The sequence below is a fragment of the Dermacentor andersoni genome, chromosome 2, assembly GCF_023375885.2.
Source record: "Dermacentor andersoni chromosome 2, qqDerAnde1_hic_scaffold, whole genome shotgun sequence".
In the NCBI taxonomy this organism is placed as follows: Eukaryota; Metazoa; Arthropoda; class Arachnida; order Ixodida; family Ixodidae; genus Dermacentor; species Dermacentor andersoni.
The window spans coordinates 51,718,656-51,723,515 of NC_092815.1; the positions used below are offsets into that span (position 1 = coordinate 51,718,656).

The 4,860-nt window shown below is 47.7% G+C and overlaps 1 long non-coding RNA gene across 1 annotated transcript; it reads left to right on the forward strand.

The window, feature by feature from the left end:
* Positions 1–2,829: 2,829 nt before the first annotated feature.
* On the forward strand, positions 2,830–4,570 carry LOC129387790 (uncharacterized). Its single transcript, XR_011892513.1, has 2 exons — positions 2,830–3,672; positions 4,425–4,570. It is a non-coding gene; the product is annotated as an uncharacterized lncRNA (long non-coding RNA).
* Positions 4,571–4,860: the final 290 nt, after the last annotated feature.

Consider the following 4,860-nt stretch of genomic DNA (forward strand, 5'->3'; position numbering starts at 1 on the left):
CAAGCAACGAGGTATTAGAGCAAGCTCCGTTGACGCCGCGGAGTACAGCGATGGGAAGACCTTTGCCGTCCTTGTGGTCGACTCTAGTGGCAAGATTTCCAACAGCGCCTCCATTGGCACTTCAGACCCCGGAGTCACCGAGCAAGCAGCCATCGCCCTCGTACTGCTAGGCGGTCGTGGGTCTGAGATATATAGCGATTCCAAAACGACAGTTAGGGCTTTTCAGAAGGGTTGCATCGCCAAGCAAGCTACTCGTCTTCTTAGCAGCTCGAGTCCATATGCTCTCACGGATCATTCAATCCACTTGTTTCCCGCTCACGTGGGGTCCGCCGAGGGTGCTCCCCCGAATTTGAATGAGTCTGCCCATGAGGCTGCGCGTGACCCCACCGACCGCGCTTCCTCTGCAAGGAACGCCGACTTTCGTCCTCCCCATGGCCACAGGGACGCTTCCGCTACTCACAACGAGATTATTAAATTCCTTTACATGTCTACAAGGTCTTTCCACCCCCTCATCCCAAGTTGAATATGGCGCAAGCCGTTTCGCTTAGACTTCTACGGACCAGCACATATTCGTGTCTGTCCGTTCTCTACGAGGCTTACCCTGGCGTGTATCGCGACGACGCCTGCCGTCTTGCGGGCAGACCTCCACTCCAGCGCACATGCTGTGGGATTGCGGGTAGACATACCCCAAGTTCATCAAGGAGGAGTGGGACTCGCTTCTGCGTAGCCCCGCTCTAGAAAAGCAAATCCTGGCTGCCCGGTGTGCCCGCGACCGGGCCCCGGTGGGCTAGGCCTGCCGGTCCCGACGTGGGACTAACCGGGTGCGCGACGAGTTCGTGTCCTCGCCGGACCTGCCATAAGGTTTCCTCACTCACTCACTCACTCACTCACTCACTCACTCACTCCCTCACTCACTCACTCACTCACTCACTCACTCACTCACTCACTCACTCACTCTCTTTTGATCACGTGGACTCCAACATCGGGCACGCTGGAGAACGGCGCCACTATTTGGCAAATGTAGCAGTCTTTCATATCGCACGTTAACACACGAGTATAATGGGTTGAATATATGATCTTTTTTTTTTGTTTTACCTGTTCATTCATCAGCAGCAACGCCAGAGCAAGTCCTGACACATTCAAAACTATAATCTAGAAAATCTGCTGTGCCGCGGATGGTATCTTCACAATTACTGAGAATTGGACCATGCTTCGCTTACGCTGAAGGGATAACGGGCTGAACTGGGATGGGCCGGGTTGGGCCCGGACCCACCCGAGTTCTTCCGGGCCGCCGCATAGCACTTTCGGGCTCGGGCCGGCCCGGACCTGAAGAAAGGGCTTGTGCAGTGCTCTACTATAGGTTTTAAAGTTGTGTATCGCACAATGTTTTTCAAATACATTTTATTTTCGTTGAAGAGCTTGGCCAGCGTTAGCGGGGCATCATATATGCACTACAGAGAATTGCCCTAATGTTCGCATCCAACATTTACAAGCTGTCATCCTTTGGACAAAAACACGTCCTTGGTCCATGGACTAGCGCTGGTGGGCATCTCGCGCAGCGAAGGCAGTTTTGTGTTTCCTTAGAGACACTGGTCTCAATGCGATGCTTTAGTTGGGTGTTAAGTATTGAATTCTGTGTGTCTTTGCTGTAAACTGTGCAGATCATTTCGTTTTTCACCCTATATATTTAGAGCACCATGCTAGACATGCCGCCAGGGAACTTCCTAGGGTCTCTTTCTCTTTCCCTTTCTTTCCGTAGCCTCTTCCTATCAAGCCCTTAGACCAATACCGTCAACAAAACGCACACTATTGTACAAGAGGCATGCACAGCCGTAGTGGTGATGTGATATGAACTGTACGCTGAGAGAAAAAAAAAAGTATTTTTCTTCCTTTATTTATCCTCCCAACAGACAGAAACTCCCAACAGACAAAACATAAAGCTATATATATATATATATATATATATATATATATATATATATATATATATATATATATATATATATATATATATATATATCATACGAAGCCAACAAACACTGACACCAAGGACAACACAGGGGAAATTAGTTGTGCTTAATAAATAAAATAAGTAAATGCTAAATTTATGGAAATTAAAGTGGATGAAAAAACAACTTGCCGCAAGTGGGAACCGAACCCACAAGCTTCGCATTTCGCGTGCGATGCTCTACCAATTGAGCTAAAGCGGCGTCGGTTCCCCATCCACTTTATTGGGTATTTATCTGTCCTAGTAGAACCCTGGGAGCATTAGCCTCGTCCACGTCCGCCACCAAGGTCTGTGAGTGGTGGCGCTGGCTAACACTCCCAGGGTTCTACTAAGACACATAAATACCCAGTGTTTGTACCAGTGTGTCAGTGTTAGTTGGCTTCTTATGATATGACTAATAAAAATCGGGCCCCTCTGCTTAACCCCCTTTCTTCTCGTTTATATATATATATATATATATATATATATATATATATATATATATATATATATATATATATATATATATATATATATATATATATATATATATATATACACACACACACACACGTGTCACCCGTTGCCCGGTGTACTTTGCGTGCCTTGGACAGCTCATTTTACCAGCTTTCTTCTTTCAATTCGAACACGCAACTTATTTTGTTTACGCGTGACTGCTGAATCAACTCTCCCCCATTTTATTGTCCTGGTTTCGTTTACTTAACATGAAAGTGAATAATGCATTTTGCTGTGCAGCGAAATTATCGTCATCCCCTTTTGTTCATATGCAGCACTGTTTCTTAAGGTATCATCATCATGATCATCCTGTGCCACTTCCGCCTGATCGAGGGTCGACGAGCTGGCCATATCTTCGTTCGCGCACATGCATCCTAGGAATGCGTAAGAGGCGGCCATGTACGAGTTCCAAGACCCAAACGACGGACACGTCCAGTCGCTCTACGTGGAGCACGCTGAGCAGGGCAGATTCTCGCCCCCGAGCAAGCGCCGTCGGAGCTACACCCTCAGTCCGCGATGCCTCATTCTCTTGGCCGCGACGGTCCTAATCGTCGGGCTCTTCGTGGCCACCGTCGTCCTAATAATAGTGAGCAGGGCGAACGAGAGCGGCGACTGTAACCACGGAGACGACTTCAGTGAAGTCCAGCTAGAACTGACCCAGTTTGCCACGCGAGCTACCGAACACGTCGTCACCTTCTCGCGCACGCGCAACCGAAGTTGGTCTGGCAACCGAAGCATTCTCGCGGACGAAGTGGCGGCGCGCGATCGTCCGGGTCGCTCGCTCGTCGACATTTCGTCAGCTCCAAGCGAAGGCGACGAGGTGACCAATCCTAGGACACGGCGGTCTGGCCGTGGTCGATCGGCGGCTTCGCGCGACGTCGTCGCCCGCCGGTATCGCGGAGGGAAGGTGCAAGATGTCGTGAGCCACTCGTCTAGGAAATTCGAGTCCGAGACGAGATGGACGGCAAGCGCGTCTCAAGACGGGCCTCTCCGATATAAAAGCACGGTCATCAAGAACCTCAAAAATGTCGTCCAGGACGTGGCAGGAAGCCCGCAATCGCAGAAGGATGCCGTCGAGGCCCGGAGAGTGAAAGCCAATCCTGAACTTGCCGACACGGAAGGATCAGCTTCCTCAGTCAAGGTCACGGCTTAGCGCATATTTGGAGCAGGTAAGCCGGCCGGGCAACGAGGTATTCCGTAGCAAAAATGTGCGAACTTGTAGCTGTCACTCTGTTAACAGGCAGTTAGTTCGCGATGCCGCCAAATGCAATGTATCCTTATGTTATAGGTCTACGGGAATCGATTGCACCTGCATGCCCATTTATCGACTTAATGCCTTAGTCATGTATAATTTCTAAACTTGTTTCTTACCTTAGTGAGGTGAAACATACAGGTAAAAACGTGCCCTTTACCGATGTGTGGGTATAACCTGCGCGCTCAAATATCAGGCTTTGTAAGGCAGCAAAATAAAAAGTGTATGCTTTCTTTCTTTCTTCTTTAATTTTCGTAGCATGTTGGAAGCGTAAATGTTATATCGAAAACCACAAGCCTGAAGTGCTACTGAAGAATGCAAGAATGTTTTCTTTTTCTCTAAAAGGCACCGCCTCCATAATCTTTACTTCGACACCACAGCTTGAATGGTAGAAGGTAAAAAAAATTAAAATTGAACCTAATGTAGAATGTATATTTTTGGTTGGTGTCAAATATCGCTGCAGAAGAAACACCACATTAGCTGATCAAAGGACACCAAATAATTATAAGTAGCGGTCGTAAAATTGTTTCACTGCTTCAATCTGTTTGTCAGAACTTGTTAATGAAGGATCGCGATGAAACGAAAAACACATACAAGAGGACTTATTGACCTGGTATTCGTATTCATTCTTACGCTCATATGCACGACTTTCCATTGACCTCTTTTCAGACGCCTCGACGAAGACAAGCACAGAGATCAAAATTTATCCTTGCAAGTCGCCGTAACTGGGACGGCGTCCCCACAAGCCTGCCAAGGATTGACTTCTTTTTTTCCTCAAGGTCAATATATACATAAAACGTATGTATCGCTCTTAAGTAGCCTACAGCGAAAGTTTTGTTTTACGAGAATGCATTCGAAAATAAGCCTAGACGGCTCGTTAATAAGCCGAAACCTTTTTGAGGTCTCATGCGTAAGTCTAGTTATGGAACTTGTCACCGAGTTTGTGCATCAAGGCTAACAACGAACTTTCACCGGTCTGCTTGAATGGACGCACCATTCCCCCAAGCGTAGTCCGAGTGGTCGATTATCGTGCTGAGCACACCGTCATTCTGGCGTTCGAGATGCATAAATAATGGAGCAGGGTCCAATTCTGTTAGCAGGCCAC